Below are 19,993 nucleotides of genomic sequence, written 5' to 3' on the forward strand. Positions count from 1 at the left end.
GAACCGCTCCCTCCTGCCTGCCTGTGAGTGCCAGTCGGCGGTGGGGAACTGTTCTGCTGTGGCCGATGCCCTTCAACTTGAGTCCATCCCTGATGAGAATAATGAGGAGGTGTTTGGTGGCTGGAAAAAGAGTTCCCTCCGCCCCCAGGAGCTACAGATGAAGAAATGGCTCCCCAGCCAGTCTGCGCGCCCTCATTCCAACTGTAGAAGGTCCCATTCCCTTGACAACCCCAGCCCGGCTCCTGCCTGCGCCGACTGCCCAGCCTGTGGGCAGCAGCCCCCCTCCCTCCCCGGCCCCCACCCTCCCTAAACTGAAGCCAATTAAGCAGGTCCGTGAGCAGTTTAATGGACAAAGCCGACTGTGTCTTTGTCAGACACTAATGAATGCGCACACTACTTTTTTTTTTTTTTTTTGCTTTTTGGGGCCCCCTTCTCCCCCTGCAGAAGCCGCACGGACGCTTGATGCCCTAAATCTTGTTTCCTTTCATTCAGAGACCGACAGCTGGGATCCAGGGGAAGTGCAGCAGCTATTGTTGGGGGAGGCGGATTAATGCCGTGTGATTAATTATGCGTGGCTTCCCAGAATGTATAACCCCCTTCCCCGCCACCGCACTCCCGGCTTGGACTTTGCCTCCACCCATTCAGGTCTCTGGGAGAACCTTCTTGCTCCTGCAGAGGACTTTGGGAGGGTGGGAGGAATGCCGTGCTGGGAAAATTGGGAGCCTGTTGCTTCTTCTCAGTGGCACTAGGGAGTAGGCACAGCCTGGCCCACAGGGGTCTGGGACTGAGGTCTCCACAGGCCAGAGGGCTGTGCTTTGGGGTACAGATTGCTGCAGCTCCCTGATGTCTGGGCTAAAACCCTGCCACAGGGCCGCAAAACACTGGTGTCATGGGCCCACTCTCCCATTCCCCAAACCTGGGATCCTGGTGAGCTGTTTCCTGCCCAAGCAGGCCGCTGACCAGGGCTTTGGTGCCTGGCCTTGTCCCCTTCGCTGGGGCCTGGTGCCCCCTCCTTCTTGGCGGGAAGCCTGCTTCAGTTTGGCCTGACAGGCAGCCGAGCTCAGCCCACAGAGACCCCATTGTGCACACCCCACAAGTCCAACGAGAAGATGGGACGGAAGCGCGTCCTCAGGCTCCCGCCTCTGGGCTGCAGGGTTGGAGGCCAGGGCCACAGCCGCGTCCGGCTTGCGGAGGCACAGGTCCGGGCTCACACAGCAGTTTGGGGAGCATTGCCACCTCAGGCTCCCTCCCTGGCCTTGAGCCCCACCCAATGTACACCCCTCAGGCGCCTCTGCCTTCCCATTCCTGCTTGTCCTTCTCAGAAGGCCCAGGAGGTCTGTCCAGGAGTTGGCCAGGGCACCTGCAGGAAGCCTGGCTCTCCCAGCAAGGGGAGAAACCCACACTATTTCTCGAAAGCATTTGGGGTGCAGGATCTTGGAGCCCTGCCAGCCTGCGTGTGAATCCCTGCCCCATGGTATCCAGCTGTGAGCCCGGAAAGAGCTTTGACTTTTGGTGCCAGTTGCTGCTTCTGCTGTAGAAAGGGCATGGTCTTGCTGGGGGTTACAGTGCCTGGCACACTAGTACTGGGTGAATCATTTCTTTCTACCCCAAGCGAAGGAACCTTCACCGGAAGCTGCCAATCAGGTGGTTGCAGAGCTTGGGATTGGAAAAAGTGGTTTTGTTGGTGCAAAATGCCTTCCCAGGAGGTCAGAGTGTCACTGTGGCCTGGTCAGCCAGTGGCCAGGTAGAAAACACCTGGCAGCACGTGCTGGCGGGTGGAGGATGCTTGGTCTCTGGGCACCTGCTGTGTGCGGTGTGGCCGTGGTGGCTGTGGTCGGAGATAGTGGCCTTTTGAGCAGGCCCAGGGGGTCACTGTGGCTCTTGGCTCTTCTCTAGGCCCCTCGTCAGCTCCGTCAGTGTGAGCAGGGGATACTGAAGAGGGCTACCCCTTTTTTGCCTTTGTTTTGAGGAGAGGTGGGAAGAGCTGCAGGGACCTTATCTGTCTGGGTGAGACTGTGTCCTTGGTCTGAAATGCTCTCCTAGGCTGCCTGGGTCTGGACTGGGCGTCGAGGCAGGGGGCGGCTAAGATGTTGCCTGCTGATGGCAGAGTCAGAATTGCACATGGCATCTTCCAGGAGCTGGGAGAAATGAGGGTAGGCTGTCACACCCAGCACCTCCAGGAGGATGTCCAGCTGCCTGCTGGTTGGTGGGCTTTGGACAACTTTGTGTCTGAGGCCTGACCTGGCCACCCACTAGCTCTGTGACCTTGGGTCATCAGGTCATGCAAGCCTCAGTTTCCCCAGCAAGTCAGCCGGGCTGATACACACTGGATCTCTTGGTGGTGCGTGAGGATTGCATGAGAACCGTGTGGAGAGGGCACCTGGTCAGTACTCCTTTCCTCCCCGCCTTCTCCCCGTCGGCTGACAGTGCTGGTTTCCAGAGCCTCCTTCCTGAATGTTTAATTGATTGATGAGTGAATTCAGAGACTCCTAAAGGTGCTGCCTGGTGGGCCGGGCCTGGCACTGCCTGGGGAGGGACTTGCCAGCTCCCGGGAAGTCCATCTCCCAGGAAGTCCATCTCCCAGGATGGCTCCGGTTCTGGAGAAATCCATCTCCCAGGATGGCTCCAGCTCTGGGGAAGTCCATCTCCCAGGATGGCTTCAGTTCACAGACGCGTTTGAGCGCCTGCTGTGCGCTGCAGTGTTCTGCTCCAGGGCAGGCCCCCGGTGGGGACAGGGCAGACACGGCCCCTGCTGCCCTGCTCCCGTGAAGTTCACTTCCCAGCAAGGGGTGAGAGAGACACCTGGCTCACGTGTGGGACATGTTGGAGGTGTACCGGTTCGGCGGTGGCCTGGCATAGCTCCTGGCAGCCCCGTAAAGCTGTCTGGATCAGGCACCAGTAAGTGATAGGAAGAGACCCAGAGAAGTCGCCATCAGCCCCAGGGTCACACAGCGGTGGCAGAGTTCCTACCAGCCCTGCCCCTCTCCTTCTCCCAAGCGAATGTCCCTAACCACAGCCCCAGCCTGCCTGAGCTGCCCCGTCACTTCCCGACTACAAGCGGGCTGGGGGCGTGGCTTCCCCTTAAAAGAGGAGGAAGGAGGCTCAGGCGGGAAGTGACTTGGCCCTGCAGCCGGCCTGGGAGGTTGGGGAGGGACGGGGTATCTCCTGTCACCCCGTCTGGCTGTTTCCATTGAGTCACCTGCCTTGTCTTGGGCGCGGCCAGGGGAGGAACAGGTTGATTCTCCTCCTCGTGCTGAGCTGAGTGGAAAGGTCTGTGACAGGACCTCCTGTTTATGCAGAACCTGGTCTTCAAGGGCGCCCCGGTTAGAAAAACATGTTTAAAAACATGCAGCGTCCAAGGAGGGCAGATCACCTGAGGTCAGGAGTTCAAGACCAGCCTGGCCAACATGGCAAAACCCCCATCTCTACTAAAAAACAGAAATTACCCAGGCGCAGTGGCATGTGCCTGTAATACCAGCTACTTGGGAAGCTGAGGCAGGAGGATCCTTTGGGGATCCTTTGAACCCAGGAGACGGAAGGTGCAGTGAGTCGAGATCGTGTCACTGCACTCTGGGCCTGGGCGACAAAGTGAGACTGTCTCAAAAAACAAAAAAAACAAACAACAACAACAAAAAAAACCCAGGCAGTGTCAAATAGAAAGTCTCACCTACTCAGACTGGGGAGACTTCAGGAACAGGAAGGCCTGGGGCGGAGACTGGGGTGGGAGCCTGGAGAGTTCTGAAGGAAGCTGGCTCCTTGGGGCAGGCCCCGCCTCTGAACAGCGGCCAACATGTTTTCCATTGAAAAAAATAATAATAGAGAAAGAGAGGGAGAAAGAAAAGAGCGACCCTGGCAGGAAGAGGGTAGGGCCGGGCAGGGCAGGGCAGACAGTGCACTGGGGAAGTGTTTCTACAGGGCAGAGCTGGGCGCAGGGACCCCCAGATGTGGGCAGCAAACTGGAGACCCCCTGGGAGCCGGGACTGGCCTCGTTCCTCATTCCCTGCACCTGTGATGAGCAGTGGCGGCCCCCCAGTGCCCACTGGGCAGTTCCAGGCCGGGCCAAGGGACTGCACCCTTTTGCTGTGGGGAGGGGACCTTTCCTGTTTCATGTCTCGTCTATAAATAGTGAAAGGATGTGGTTTTGCAGAATCGATTGGGTGTCTAGCTTGCCTTCCTCAATAATGCAGCGATGACAGCTCCATGCTCAGGACGCCGCCGTTACCCAGCCTCGTAAAAGCCCTGGCAGGCGGCCGCCCACCCTCCAGGTGTGCCCGTGCTGTTTCATCCCCAGCGCACAGGTGGGAAGGCTGTGGCTGCGAGGGCGTGGGGATCTGAGGCAGGCTGGCGTCAGCTTTCACCTTCATGTGCAGGCGTCTCCAGAACTTTCCGGATCTTTCCCGGGGCTGAGGAGGACATACCAGCAGTTTTCACGAGCAGCTGGCTTTGGGGCGTCACACCTGTGGGCCGGGATGCTTTTGATGGCCTGGAGTTTCCCAGGCAGTGCTGGGGCTTTCTTCCGTGGGACCCAGAGCTCCCAGGGGATGCGAAGCAGGGCTGGCTCTGATTTGCTGTGCTCCCCACACTGTCTCCTCCCTGGGCCTCAGTTTCCCTATCTGTATGTGATTTCCTTCCAACGACAGCCAGCGGGACCCTGGGTCAGGCTGAAGGCGTGGTGGTGGCCGTGGGCCCTGCGGCAAGGCCGGCACCGGGCTCGGTGGTTTTGCCAGCTGGGGAAGGGGCAGTGGCTGCAGGGGTAGGAGGGCGGAGGGAAGCCCTTTCTCAAAGTTGCCTGGTTGGGTTCTCCTTGTGGCCCTGCCCCACCCCACCCTGCTCCCTGGGAGCAAAGGGAGCTAAGGACTAGATTTGGGGGATGCATCTGTATATGGGGGGATTCTGGGGAGGGACTGGGGGGCTCTGATGTGCTGGGGGTGCACAGGGGAGGCTTTGCCTCCGACACCCACACTTACTCATGTTACAAAATTTGCCTTTCTTTTGTTTGTTTGTTTTTTGAGATGGAGTCTTGCTCTGTCACCCAGACTGGAGTGCAGTGATGCAATCTTGGCTCACTGCAACCTCCGCCTCCCACATTCAAGTGATCCTCCTGAGTAGCTGGGACTACAGGCGCACACCACCACTCCCAGCTAATTTTTGTATTTTTAGTAGGGACAAGGTTTCACCATATTGGTCAGGCTGGTCTCAAACTCCTGACCTCAGGTGATCCACCTGCCTCGGCCTCTCAAAGTGCTGGGATTACAAGCGTGAGCCACCGCGCACGGCCACTTTTTTTGTTTTTGGAGATGGGGTCTCATTCTGTCACACAGGCTGGAGTGAAGTGGTGGGATCATGGCCGACTGCAGCCTCAAACTCCTGGGCTCAAGCGATCCTCCTGCCTCCGCCTCCAGAGTAGCTGGGACCACAGGTGTGCACCACCATGCCTCACCAATTTTTAAATTTTTTGCAGAGGTGGGATCTTGTTATATTACCCAGGCTGAAAATGTGGCTTTTGAACTAAAGCGTGCTATTCATTGGCATCTAGCACATTCACAAGTTCATTCAACCATTGTCTAGTTCCAGGACTTTCTCACTGCACACAACAGAAACTGTACCCAAATACCGTCACTCTTCCCTGACTGCCCCAGCCCCTGGCAACCACTAACCCGCTTTCTGTCTCTATGAATTTGCCTCTTCTGGATGTTGCCTCTGAACGGAATTGTACCGAAGGCGGTCTTTGGCCCCCGGCTTCTTTCACTGAGCGTGATGTGTTTAAGGTTCATCCATGCCACATGTGGACTAGAACTGCATTCTTCTGAGGACTAGATTTTAGCCGCCAAAAGCATCAGGGACTGGCCAGAGGTGGACACCAGCATCCCAGTTCCCAGACAGTCCAGAGGAGGCAATTGTTGGGAGGGCGTCCAGGGTGGCTGCCTGGAAGAGATGGTGCTCACTCTGGGCCGGTGCGGCCACCCAGCAGCCACAGAGCCCCCTGGAGTGAGTCCTGGCACATTACCAGGTGAATCTGTAGGATGGCCTGGCATGTCTGCAGCCCCTGCCCAGCTCAGGACTCCGAGACAGGTTCACAACCTGTCCCTGGGCCTCACCCACGCCAGCCGCCAAGCTCTTCAGCATCCCTCAGCCCACAGGAGGCACGTAATGGGGCCACGGTCACTTCAGCTCCCACACGCCTGGTGCTGTAAGAATGCAGGGTAGATGGTCTTTATTGAGCGTCTACTACATGCTAGACCCTGGGGCATGGGTAGGCACGGCAGATGCAGGCCCCCCTGGGCGAGGGAGGAGCACGCCGCTTCAGAACCAGGCCGCAGGACGGACGGGCTTAGCCATAAGCTGGGGGTGGACACTGCAGCCTCCATGGCCTCCTGCGTGCAAAGTCAGTGCTGTGGGACCCCACCTGGATGCCCCTGCCATGGCCTTCAAGTGAGGCCCACCACGGAGCAGCTTCCACGCTGGCTGGGACAGGGTCAGCAGCAGGGAGCTCCAGACCAAACGAGTGGCAGGGGCTGGGGCAGGGGGTGCAGGGAGGCTTTGGACACATCCAGGAGGCAGGCCAGGCATCTCAGCCCCCATCCGCCTGGTTGACCTGTTCCGGGGCTTTCCCTTCCCTGGACAGAGCTCTGTGTGGTTTTCTCCAGGCTGCTTCTCCCCCCTGGACCCTCAGGTTCAGCTTAGAGTGACTGGCTATGCCCTGGCTGAGACCCAGGCCCGTGTGACACAGGAGAGAGCTAGGAGCCTGGCCCCTCACTCTGAGACACAGATGGTATCCTCTCTGAGTTGCCCTTGGGACAGGGAAGCACCACGTCCCCTGCAGGACACCAGGCCAGCCAGTGGCCCTTGACACCGAGGCCCCGTATGCAGGCAGCTGGGGGACTTCTCCCTGTCAGGCGGATGCGTGAGTGTTAGCATCGGGGTGCCTGGTTGCCCCAGTGGTGGTGGTGCAGGGGAGTTAGGCGGTCCCAGCATTTTGGGGTTGCTTTCTGTGTGTCTCTGAGGCCTGTGGAATTCTGAGAGGAGAAACTCCCCAGCAGTGTCCTCAGTGCACCCCCCCACCCCGCACCCGTTGCTCCTGGGAGGGATCCTGACTGCTCCCCCGACCCTGCACCCATTGCTTCTGGGAGGGAGATTTCTGTAGAGGCCTCATCTCTGAACCCCCAACTCACAGGCTCAGGGGCCCAGGGTTGGGGGCGTCTCGCAGTCTACACTCCAGATTGAGCTCGCACGGTTAAACAAGGCCCTCTCCGCATGCCCTCCCTAATGCAAAGCGGTGGCTTCGCGTGGGTCCCCAAGGGGCCTTGCGAACCCTGGGGGCCTGGCCCCTCCCACCTGGCTGCACCCCTTAGACAGGGGATCCCATCCTGCAAGTCCCCAGCCCTCAGCCTCAGCTGCAGCCCCGACGCCAGGGCTCTCTGGGGCAGGCGTGAGGCAGCAGTTCCCTGAGGTCTGGCCTATGGGGCTGCCCTGCTGTGGTTCCTGCAGTTTCCTGGAAGGAGTTCTGGGGCCTGGTGTCCAGTGGGGCCTGTGGGGAGGGACTAGGGGGGCTCTGTGGGGAGGGGATGGGGGAACTCTGTGGGGAAGAACTGGGGGCTCTCTGGGGAGGGACTGGGGGCTCTGTGGGGAGGGAGTGGGGGCTCTGTGGGGAGGGAGTGGGGTGCTCTCTGGGGAGAGACTGGGGGACTCTCTGGGGAGGGACTGGGGAGGCCCTGTGGGGAGGGACTGGGGGGCTCTGTGGGGAGGGACTGGGGGGCTCTGTGGGGAGGGACTGGGGGCTCTGTGGGGAGGGACTGGGGGGCTCTGTGGAGAGGGACTGGGGGGTTCTGTGGGGAGGGAGTGGGGGGCTCTCTGGGGAGGGACTGGGGAGGCCCTGTGGGGAGGGACTGGGGGGATCTGTGGGGAGGGACTGGGGGGTTCTGTGGGGAGGGACTGGGGGGCTCTGTGGGGAGGGAGTGGGGGGCTCTGTGGGGAGGGAGTGGGGGGCTCTCTGGGGAGAGACTGGGGGACTCTGTGGGGAGGGACTGGGGGGCTCTGTGGGGAGGGAGTGGGGGGCTCTGTGGGGAGGGACTGGGGGACTCTGTGGGGAGGGAGTGGGGGGCTCTGTGGGGAGGGACTGGGGGACTCTGTGGGGAGGGACTGGAGGACTCTGTGGGGAGGGAGTGGGGGGCTCTGTGGGGAGGGACTGGGGGCTCTCTGGGGAGGGACTGGGGGGCTCTCTGGGGAGGGAGTGGGGGGCTCTCTGGGGAGGGACTGGGGGGCTCTGATGTGCTGGGGGTGCACAGGGGAGGCTTTGCCTCCGACACCCACACCTGCAGTTCCCAGACACACACAGCAGCCAGGCCCCATCGAGGTCCTCACAATCACAGTCTGCGAGTGACCAGTACCGAGGGCGTCTCTGGATCAGGCCAGGCCCAGATGCTGCGTGGACCCTCCCCCAACAGAACCTACCGCCACGGTGGGAACCAGTGGCCACAGAACACTCACCCGGCCTCACCTGTGCGGGGCTGTTCAGACCGCTGGGCCCGGTGGGCGCTGTTCTCACCCAGTGGGAGGCCCGCCGGCTGCTAGGGTGCTTGTTGAGATTTTCCCCCAAGAAATCATTGTGTTGTTGCTTCTGCTCCACCTGGCACTGAGGTTGGCGACAGGCTCCAACCTTGCTCTAATCGGCAGGTGAGAGTTTGTCATCAGACTGTCGTCCCTGTCTACGCTGTCCCCTGGTCTGGGCGTCCGTTGTGCATCTCTGAAGAGCTTGAATTGGTTGTTTAAAGCTGGGTAAATGCCCCCTTGACATTCCGTTGACACTGTCAATTTGCTGAACAAACTTCCACAGTTAGCACAGGAGGCCAGCCTTGCCCTCGCCTGAGCTAAGGCCCGGGGAGGCAGGTCCTGTGTTGAGTCAGCCTTTTTGTGAGTGCAGCGGCCCAGCAGGATGCACCGGGTTTGAGAAGTGGACTCCCCTGTCCCCCGCCACATCCTGAAAGCCCTCAGACATGGAGGGCAGGACGAAGCCGATGGTCACCCTCGTGCCGAGATGACAACTGGGCACAGAGGCGGTGGCTCCCGGCCTCCTGCCCTCTTTCCCATACTGGGGTCACCCAGCGTGACTCATGGCCTGAGCCACAGGCACCTGCCCGGGGAGCCACGGCGGGGAGACCCAGCTTTATTAGAGACGCGTTCGTGCCTCATCAGGTCCAAGGGAGGAGACTGGCACGTCCCTCACTTTCCCTGAAACAGGTTTCCCCACAGCCCAAGTGGACAGGTTAAGGTGCATTTGCAGACAGATGCCTTAGTAGGAGGCTGGAGCTTTCGGCCCAGAATTTTCCCTGCTGTAGGCCCATGGTCACTGAGCCTGCCCGGGGGGCTGTAGGCCCCAAGGAGGTGCCATTGTCCCACTCAAGCCTCAGATGGGTATCCTGCCCCAACCCTGTGGGAGGCAGCAGCTCAGGCCCCGACCCTGGCCTGCCCTCTCTGAGGCCCCTGTGGCCGTGGCAGGGCAGGGGCCGGGTTTGCCAAACCGTCAAGTGGGCACAGAGACTATCTGGGAAGGAGGTGGGCGGTGAGAGCTGACTCCCCGTAGCCGGGGGACGGATGAGCCCTGTGCGGCACAGCAGGGCCACGCCGCGGGGCCCCCACAAGTTCCGCCCGGTTTCAGCTGTTGACGAGCGGAAGCACAGTTACTGGAAATGAGAGGTTTGGGGGAGCAGCCAGGGCTTGAACACGTGTGGTTTCCCTGACGGCTTTTCAGTAAGAGATGCTGAGTTCAGGCTGGGAGCTGGCTGGTGGGCGGAGGGGGCTGGGCCAGAGTCTGCACCCTGGGCCTCCACTCTCCATCCTTACAGAGGGACCTGGGTTGGTCCCAGCTCCCGGGGTGCAGCCCCTGGCGGTGGCCCCTCCTACTTCCCCTTCAGTGGTGAGAAGGAGGCTGGGTTCATTCCTGTCTGACGAAGGGCCAGGTGGGGAGGCCAGGCGGGACTGAGTGTCCAGGGTCCACGTGGTGGCAGGGCTCAGGCCGTGATAAGGTCCTGTCCTGGCAGCCTCCAGAGTCTGGCCCAGCACAGAGCTCTGCAGCTCTCTGGTGGACGGGCCTGGCTGGGCTGTTGGCAGCCCTGGGGCCAGTGGGCACTGGGAATGAAGGTGGAGGCAGGTGGGTGGCTGCAGGTGACTGGAAGGCCTGGCTCCAGCCTGTAGGGGCTACAGTCCAGGCCGGCCACCCCCTCCAGACCTTCCGCCTTCCAGGCGTGGGGTGGCGCTGGGTCAACATCTCAGGCTGCGCGCTTCTTTCCCCCATGTGGGCTGTGCGACCCTGGGCCACCGCCACCTCTCTGAGGTCCCTTCCTCCTTAGGAGATGGGAGGCGGCTGGGGCCATGAAGTGTCCCCCAGGGCTCCTGACAGTGCCAGCTGCCGTCCTTGCGGCGACTGTCTCCAGTTGTTGCACCTTCTTTTGAGTTGGCAGCAGAGTCGTGGCAGCCGTGGGACGTGTAGCTGGGTCTCAGGCAGCGGCTGCCCGGCTCCCCCGGGGGTGTGTCATCTATGTCATCCACCCTGGAGCCCCTTCCTGGTGCTGTGGAGGCCCCTCCAGGAAGGTCTCTCCCAGAGGCCAGCCCCAGCCACAGGCTCCGGGGAGACCGTGTGGGATTTGCCTGAGGTTGTGATCTATTTGATCCGGGTCATGTGTGGGATTTGGGCGAGGTCCTGCGGGATTGGGTGAGGTAGTGCGAGATATTTGGGCGAGGCCACAAGGCACTGGGCAAGGCTGGGCATCATTCAGTGCCTTGGAGGAACAGAAGTTTTAGGACCTGCCAAGTCCAGCCCAAGAACCCCCAACTTTCCCCACACGGAAAGGTACCCCAGACCGTCCCCGACCTGCGCTAGCCGTCCTGAGACACCCCGGTGTCCCCCAGGTTGTGGCACTGCAGGCCCCTCCCCCAGAGAGGCCCCTCCTCATGGGCCCCTCCCAGGGCTGCGGGCACCTGCCTGGATCCCACTTCCCAAGTGTGTGGTGCCCCAGGTGCCCGGTGACCGCGCTGGGCCTCGGCAGAGTGAGGCTCTGAGGGGGTGCCAGGGGCACAGTGGGCCTGTATGTGAGCCGGACTGGGCGCTGGGACTGGGCCGGCAGGCGAGGAGTGTTCCAAGAGGAGGATACCTGGGCTCGGATTCCTGGGCTCGGAGGACCCTCTGTGTCTCATGTGGTCAGAGAGCGGGGAGCCGGCGGGTGTGATGGGGACGGGGTGACCTCTGGGGCCACCACGGAAACCACTGTCCATCTGTGGCCGAGTCGGGAGGCAGCACGGAGGTGTCCTCGCGGTTTCCCGGGACGGGCGAGAGGAGGCACAGGATGGTGGTGTCTGCCCCGGGGAGGCCAGGAGTGCTCCTCTGGCAGCGTGGGTTTCGGCTTCGTCCCTCGTTCACCAGTGCCGATGCCCCGCGGGTGCTGTGGGTGAATGGGCGTGGGTGCCCTCCTGCTGGGCGGGAGGAAGAAAGGGGAGCGGGAGGCTGGGCCTCTCTCACGCAGGGCCCTGCCCCCACCACCCTAGGGTTTTGTGTTTCGGTGGAGTGTAAGAACGCTTTGTCTGCTCCAGACTTCCCAGTCCTGGAAGATCAGGTGGTCAGGCAGAACATCCAGGCCGTCTGGGTGGGGCTGGGGGTGCGGGGGACACGCGCCTTCCTCCTCTTTCCCAGGGAGCGTCTGCCGCTCCTGCGCCACCCTGGGAAGCTGCCCTGCCCTGCCCCGCTCTGGTCCCCATCAGCAGGAGCGGTTCTGAGCTGCCTTCAGACTGGGGTGGTGTGCTGGGAATACCTGCCCCATTTTCTCACCGGTGAAATGGGCCCATTACACGCCCCCAGGGCGGTTGTGGGGTCCCATGAGACAGAGCTTGGAAAGCCTGAGTGTAGGTCAGGCCAGGAGGGGCGTGGGCTCAGTGTCTTCATCCCTGGGCTGGTGTGTGCTGGGCAGATGTCTAGGGGTCCCGCCCTTCCCTGCAGCACTTTTTTTTTTTTTTCTTTTTTTGAGACGGAGTCTCGCTCCGTCCCACAGGCTGGAGTGCAATGGCCGGATCTCAGCTCACTGCAAGCTCTGCCTCCCGGGTTCACACCATTCTCCTGCCTCAGCCTCCCGAGTAGCTGGAACTACAGGCACCCGCCACCACGCCCGGCTAGTTTTTTGTATTTTTTAGTAGAGACGGGGTTTCACCGTGTTAGCCAGGATGGTCTCGATCTCCTGACCTCGTGATTCGCCCGTCTCGGCCTCCCAAAGTGCTGGGATTACAGGCGTGAGCCACCGTGCCCGGCCTGCTGCAGCATTCTTAACAAGGATGCTGGACATGGAGCCAGCACCTCCAGGTGACTGCTCCGCTGGCTGTGGGGCTCACTCCAGAGGAGAACAGGAGGCCCTCCGGGCAGCCCCTTTCCGCCGCCCCCAGCGACAGGATCTGTTCGGAGCAGTGGTGGGAAGTCTCCAGATGCCTGTCAGGCACTGGCCCGGAGCGCAGCCTGTGGTGCCCGACTTCATTCGTGGAGTGTGGGTTGAGCCTTCCAGCAGCGCTGCTGTGGGCCTGTCCGTTGCCTTCCCTGCCCCTGAGCCATCGTGGGGTGCAGAGCTGGACTGGGTCTTCTTAGGAGCAGAGGCCCGGCGTGTCGTGACCATCTCGGCCTCTCCAGCGCAAGAGGCTTTTCCACATGAGTCCCTAGGGGCCGTTGGGGTGACCGGCATCAGGGAGGCCCAGGGCAGGATGCACATGCCTGCTTTTGGGGGGCCCGTGTGGGAAATCCCCACGGTGGAGCAACAGATGGGGCTCCAGCAGGCGTTTTTCATACTCCAAACAGCCTGCGGGGCACTTTGGTGACACCTGGCTCCTGGTGTCCCGGAGCCTGTTGGGCTGTGCCTTGGCATTTGGGGGAGGGGCTGGCCACATGCCCCCCAGAGCGGCCACCCCAGCTCTGCCGTCTCCACAGGCCTTCTGTCCGTCAGATGTGGGCAGCCGTTCCCACGTCGGGTGAGGGCGCCTCTGTGGGGCATTGTTTTCCTGGCTGCGGGAAAGGTGACTTCCTGGGAGGACAGGTTCTGTCCCCATCCCGCCTCCCACACAAAGGGTTTCCCTGGAGCCAGAGGAGGAAACCTGGTCTTCCTGCACTTCCTCCTTCAGCACATTTTACACTATCCGAGGATGCAACTGGGGGAAAAGATTTGCAGACAAAAGAGCCGGGGGTGCCGGCAACAGCTGTTTGGGCCGGAAAGCCCGGCCCCGGCTCAGACTCTGGCTGGGTCCCTGCGCTGTGGCAGGCCGGCCACGACCCCCGCCCCACCCAACTCAGCCCCCTGCTGCCTGTTGTCTCAGGAGTGGTGGCTGTTTGGGGCTAGCCCTTTTTCTGGACCCCCACCTCCCTGAAGTCCCCACTGCCCCTTTCCTCCTTCCTGGGGCCCTGGGAGCCAGGGCAGGGCCCCTGCGCAGCTTTCAGCAGCTCCAGCCCAACGGCTGCAGGGGCTGAGGAAGACCACAGCTCAGGTGGGACCACAGGTGGTGGCTGGAGGCAGCCATCCCACATTGCCGCCCCCAAACTGGTGGTTTTGTGCCCCAATGGTGAGCAGGCCTGGCGGTGCTGGGCTACTGTGGGTCCCCTTGGCCCCTTTCGTGCCTGCATCCCTCTCTCCTGTCCAAGGTGGGGAAGGAAGCTGGGAGCAGAGAGGGAAGAAAGACCCGGTGGCTGCAGGGCACCTTTCAAAGCCTCCCGGCCACTGCAGAGGCTCCAGCCAGCTGTTTCAAAAGGGCTTGGGGCCGGGCGCGGTGGCTCAAGCCTGTAATCCCAGCACTTTGGGAGGCCGAGACAGGCGGATCACGAGGTCAGGAGATCGAGACCATCCTGGCTAACACGGTGAAACCCCGTCTCTACTAAAAAAAAATACAAAAAAACTAGCCGGGCGAGGTGGTGGGCGCCTGTAGTCCCAGCTACTCTGGAGGCTGAGGCAGGAGAATAGCGTGAACCCGGGAGGCGGAGCTTGCAATGAGCTGAGATCCGGCCACTGCACTCCAGCCTGGGTGACAGAGCGAGACTCCGTCTCAAAAAAAAAAAAAAAAAAAAAAGAAAAGGGCTTGGGACATGGTCCTGGCAGGTTTGAGGAACCTGGGGCTTTCGTTGCTGTAACTCTTTATTCTGGGGGGATTTGGGGAGGCCAGGGAAGGGCCTGTGAGCAACAAGGTTCCAGCACCTTTCCAAGGCTCCTGCGTCCCCCAGGACCCCAGGTGGGGCCCCCAGCCCCCTGCCCAGCTCATTTCTTTTTTTTTTTTTTTTTTTTTTTTTTTTTTTTTTTTGAGATGGAGTCTTGCTCTGTTACCCAGGGTGGAGTGCAATGTCCGGATCTCATTTCACTGCAAGCTCCGCCTCCCGGGTTTACGCCATTCTCCTGCCTCAGCCTCTCGAGTAGCTGGGACTACAGGCGCCCGCCACCTCGCCCGGCTAGTTTTTTGTATTTTTTAGTAGAGACGGGGTTTCACCGTGTTAGCCAGGATGGTCTCGATCTCCTGACCTCGAGATCCACCCGCCTCGGCCTCCCAAAGTGCTGGGATTACAGGCTTGAGCCACCGCGCCCGGCCATCCCAGCTCATTTCTTAGCAGCCAGTGCCTCCTGGAAGGTGGGTGGTCCCCACTGGGATTTGGGAAACTTGGACTGGCCTACATCCGAGGGAGGGGCTGAGGTCTCAGGACTCCCCCTGCCCCAGAAGCCTTGGTCTGGGCTGGAGTGAGCTTCTTGGCCTCATGGAAGCCTGCCTCGGGAAGCAGTCACCCCCCTGGGTCTGGCCTTGTCTCCCCATCTCCAGTAGAGGGTCACAGTGTCCCCCCTGGCCAGTCCACATATGGCCCCATTTGCTTGGGCAGGCTGATGGGTGGGCCTGTCTGTGTGGTCCAGGTCACCTGGTGTGGATGAAGATGTCAGTGGTGTGGGCAGAAGAAGGTGGCCAGCTTTGCTGGGTCTTAGCAGAGCATGGCAGGATCTGGGTCTGGGGAGGGTGTAGGGGTGCCCCTGCCATGGCAGGAGCAGGCACAGTGGGAGCCCTAGACTCCCCTCTGGGCAGAAAACCCCTTGAGGCTGGGGGCAGGTCCTGCTGGTGAGGGAGGGGTTCCCGGGGCAGGGGCACCCCCAGGCCGGCTGCCTAGCGTTTGGCTCCTGCAGGACGTGGCCACGGGCTCCCTGGGAGCAGCAGCTGTTGGGGGTGTCTGGGGAGGAGAAGACCCCCCTTTATGGCCTGTGAGGGACCATACTGCTGCCAGGGAACCCTTGGGCTTCTGTGGCGGGACGATGGGCCGGGATTGGCAGCAAGGCCCAAGGAGGGCAGGTGGGGCTGGACCTGTGACTGCTGGGGAAGAGGTGGGGTGTGTTAAGATGCTGATTTCAGCCAGGTGGCTCCTCCCTTTCCCTTCCCAGGGAGCCAGGTGTGCAGGGCCGTTCCTTCTGCTCTAGGAACTGCAGCTCCTGTGCACTGGAGTGGCCCCTGCACTGTCCCTGCCCATTCCCGCATGGTCCCTGTACATTCCCCATACCCCCGCACTGTCCCTGCCCATCCCCCATGCTGTCCCTGCCCATCCCCTGCAGTGTCCCTCCCTGTCCCCCCCAATGTCCCTGCCCATACGCCACACTGTCCCTGCCCATTCCCCAACCCCTACAAAGTCCTTGCACATTCCCCGCACCCCTGCACTGTACCTGCCCATCCCCCACTGTCCCTGCACATTCTCTGCACCCCCACACTGTCCCTGCCCATCCCCCCGCTGTCCCTGCCCGTCCCCCCACTATCCCTGCCCACCCCCACACTGTCCCTGCCTGTCCCCCTCCGTGTCCCTGCCTGTCCCCCTCTGTGTCCCTGCCCGTCCCCATCACTGTCCCTGCCCATCCCCTCACTGTCCCTGCCCATCCCCCTACTGTCCCTGCTCATTCTTGCACTGTCCCTGCCTGTTCCCCCACTGTCCCTGCCTGTCCCCCCACTGTCCCTGCCTGTCCCCCCCACCGCCCCACCCATCCCCCACCGCCCCGCTCATCCCCCCACCGTCCCTGCCCACCCACCCCCCGCTGTCCCTGCCCATCCCCCCACTGTCTGTCCATCGCTGCCTTGGGAGGTGCTGTCACCTGGTGGAGCCATGGGAAGCACCCCCCCCACCGCCGCTGCCCAGGGTCTCTGATTCCTGTTGCTGGTGCAGCGAGGGCCACATCACCCACCCCCCAGCTGGCTTGGGTTCAGCTGACCCCGTGCCCCCACCCTTCTGTTCGACCTGGGCCTGTACCCCCATCCCTGGTCCTGCATGACCATAAACTCCTTGAGGGGAGGAACTGAGTGAGTCCTGCCCCCACTGGGTTCCTCCTGCCCCTCCTTCTCATTTTGGGGTGGAGGGAACTGTCATCTGTCCCCTGGGGGTGGCAGATGGCTGCTTAGCTTAGAAAGGAAAACAGCACAATTTCGAATTAGTCCTGGGTGAAAGGTCGAGGCAGCATCTGCCTCCCGCTGCTTTCTGGAGTCGCATTTCTGTGGAGCGGGCCTGGCAGGGAGGGTGGGAGCGGCACAGTGGAAATACTGAGGCGGGAACAAAGCAGAGGCGGTGGCAGTGGAGGTGGTGGTGGTGGCGCAGCAGGTGCCAGAGCCACTTGGCACCCTCCCCCCGCAGCCCTCCTGTAGCCCCCGCCTGCTGCTTACCTGTGGGGGCCCAGACAAGGCAGGTTAGCCCTGTACTGCCAGGCCACTGAGTGTGGGGGATGGGACAGGCAGGTACCAGGTGACCCTAAGAGGGACGCACAGAAGAGGAGTCCATGGGGGTACACCTGGCGTGGGCTGGGTCTCCGCCGTGGGAGCCTGAGAGCTGGGTGGCTTGGTGGACAGGGCAGCTGTCTCATCCAGTCAGGGGAGACTGGCGTTGCCTATCTCAAGCCCCACTTTTTAGCCCCAGAGAGGTCTCCCCACCGCCCCGACAGGAGGAGATATGGGGACAGTGGAGGGTGGGGTGCAGGTCACTCATGGAAGCACTGAGGATCCCCGTGGGCGAGGTGGCTGTTGGGTGCCACCTTACTCGGCCAAGCCCTGGCACCTGACTCACAGTTCACACCCGCCCACCCGCCGGGACGGCGTTGAAGACAGAGTGGCCTGGATACTGGGGGTGTGGCCAGTGCCAAGGCCTTGAGGGGTTTGGTCACAGGCTGGTGGTCCTGGCCATGGCCAAGCTGCAGGCCTGAGGTCCTTCCCGCCTTCTCAGGGACGTCTGGATGCTGTGCGGAGGGCAGGTGTCGGGTGTCTGTAGGTGCTCCAGCTCTGTGGCCAGGTGGGAGAGAGGTGCAGACCGGCGGGGGGCACAGGCTGGAGGCTGCCCACAGCAGCAGCGGGAGACTGTGCCCAAAGCTGCCCCCCACACCTGGCTCAGAACGTTCTCCAAGCTCGGCCAGTTCCCCGCCCCTAGCGCATCCTGCAGCACCTCCAGTCCGTGGCTGTGGGGCCGGGGCGGGGGCCTTCCCTGTGGTGTCCGGTACCCAGGCTGGGAGTGGGGGCGGACAATGGGCCCTCTCAGCCTGCATTCCCCCACGGGAGCCTCCTCAGGCCTCCGGCTGGGGCTCCTGCCCCACCCGCTGGGAGCAGCTGCCGCCACGTCCGACACCTGCTCCCAGCTGCCCTTTGTCCGAGCACCGACGCCTGATTTATGGGGCGTGTTTTCCTCTTGCTGGCCCGGCGTGATACAGCCTCTTTAACTGGGATGCGTCCGGTTGGGCAGATTCTCCCACAGTCCTCCACGTTGGGTGGGGAATGGGGCCTGGTATCTGGGCAGAGCGTCGTGGTCCATTTGGGGACAGCCTATGTCCGGTGACCTCAGGGCACTTGGCGGGAGACTGCTCTAGGTGCTTGGACCTCCACTGTGTCCCCCTGGGGTCCCCCCTGGGCAGCCCATGTGGAGTCCCCTAAAGCTGTGGGGTGGGCCTCCCCTGCCCTCCCTTCCCCGTCTTGCCCAGCAGGTGAGCTTTTCCCGCTCCTTGGAGTCTTGAGGGCCTGGGAGGCAGGGGACCGGCTTGCATGGGCCAGGCTGAGGAAGCTCCGGTCCCTGCTTTGATGGCCCAGCGCCCTGTGTCCTGCACCCACCCCCTGCCGACTTCGTCAGTGGCTGGGAAAGAAAAAAGGGCCTTTTCTCCAAGCAGGAGCTGTGGCCAACTCCTGCCTGACAATGGAGCATTTATGTGGAGGGAGGGCCCCTCCTGAGGCCACAGCCCAGCCCAGCCTGTGGACTCCACGGGTTCCCAGCGGCAGCTCTGCCTCGGGGACCAGCCAGCCTGTAACTGGATCTGAGTGCAGTGGGAACCATGCCTGCCCTCCCCACAGGTGCCTGGAGAGGCAGGTCTGTCGCTGCAGCCCCGGAGTGACCGGCCACACAGGATGGGGGAGGGGAAGCTTCATTCCAGGGCTGTGCCCGTCACTCACTGGGCTGGTGGGAGCCGTAGCAAGGGCCGAGTGAACTCCCCAGAGCCCTTTTGGAGGGGGTAACGTGTTTTCTTTAAGCCAGTTGGTTTAGGACTTTTGGCTTCTGGCAACAGATGGTTGGCCAGAGCGGCCTTTTTGCGTTCTCTCTACCCAAGCCGTGGCCACGGGTAAAAGCCTTCAGGGAAGACAGATGCCTCCCGGGCCTTTGGGACAGGGGCGTGGCTGGCTGCTGAGAAACGCACAGGAACCGCGCCCCCCAGCCTCCACAAGCCCCTCAGGGTAAGGCCCCCCCAGGCCACTGTCACACGTAACACAGGTTTGATTGGAGACACTGGGGTGGGAATAAGCGGGAGAGGAAGCGAGGACTTGGGGGGCCGGTGGGGGTCCCGGGCGAAGCTGGCAGCTTCAGGGCCGGTCCTGGGGCAGGTGGCCGCCGCAGCCTGCCACCCAGGTAGGCTCTGGAAGGCAGGATGGTCCCCCTGTACATCCCATCTAGAGGAGGCCACGCCCACCCAGGGCCTGAGCCATGGGGCCGCTGCCTTCCCAGGCCTCTGGGGCTGCTGGGGGCTGGTGGCATGTTCTGCTTCAGAGGCTTCACTACTGGGAAGAGCAGCGCCTGGCGGGTCCCAGACCTTCCCCCGAAGCGTAAGGCCAGGAGGTGACTGGGGCCAGAGATTTATGACCACAGCAGGTGGCTGGGGGGACAGGCTCTGCGCCCGTCACTGCAGGGAACAGGTGAGACCAAGCCTGGGCGGAGATGCAGGACCGCTCCCCTGGCTCCCCTTGTTCTGTCTCAGCCTGGACTGTGTGTCCACGGTAAGGGGCGGCCTTTCACCCACCCTGATGGGGTTGCAGAGACCTGGCAGAGGGGCGTCCTCCTGGCACCTTGGTTTCCCTGGCTGTAATGTGGGTGCTTCTGCTCCCGGCCGATGTGCCTGGATGTGTGTTATGAAGACTCGATGTGGAAAGAGAAACGTGTCTACGGGCTGAGCATGGGCAGGGAATGGGCCGGCCTGCATCCCCAGTGCGGTCTCGGAGTGAGATGTCCCATCCCCAGTGCGGTCTCAGCGTTAAGCGTCCCATCAGAAAGGCTTCTTGGCCGGGCGCAGTGGCTCACGCCTGTAATCCCAGCAGTTTGGGAGGCCGAGGCGGGCGGATCATAAGGTCAAGAGATCAAGACCATCCTGACCAACATGGAGAAACACCATTTCTACTAAAAATACAAAAATTAGCTGGGCGTGGTGTTGGGTGCCTGTAGTCCCAGCTATTCAGGAGGCTGAGGTAGGAGAATCGCTTGAACCCGGGAGGCAGAGGTTGCAGTGAGCCGAGATCACACCATTGCACTCCAGCCTGGGCAACAGAGTGAGACTCCGTTTCAAAAAAAAAAAAAAAAGAAAAAGAGGCTTCCATGTAGGAAGGGGCACGGGAAGGTGATCCATGCTTTCCACAGCTGCCATCATGTTGACACCTGAAGGTTGGAAAAACCACGACCTTCATTACTGCCCAAGCAATGCCTATTCGCTGTAGCAAAGCTGGAAAGAAAAGCAGATAC

General features: G+C 61.7%; 1 protein-coding gene across 1 annotated transcript in view; it reads left to right on the top strand.

Moving 5' to 3' along the window:
• NOTCH1 (notch receptor 1) overlaps positions 1-19,993 on the top strand; it is a 51,612-nt gene that overhangs the window by 3,105 nt on the left and 28,514 nt on the right. The window lies entirely within an intron of this gene.

This window comes from Rhinopithecus roxellana, chromosome 16, assembly GCF_007565055.1.
Source record: "Rhinopithecus roxellana isolate Shanxi Qingling chromosome 16, ASM756505v1, whole genome shotgun sequence".
Classification (NCBI taxonomy): Eukaryota; Metazoa; Chordata; class Mammalia; order Primates; family Cercopithecidae; genus Rhinopithecus; species Rhinopithecus roxellana.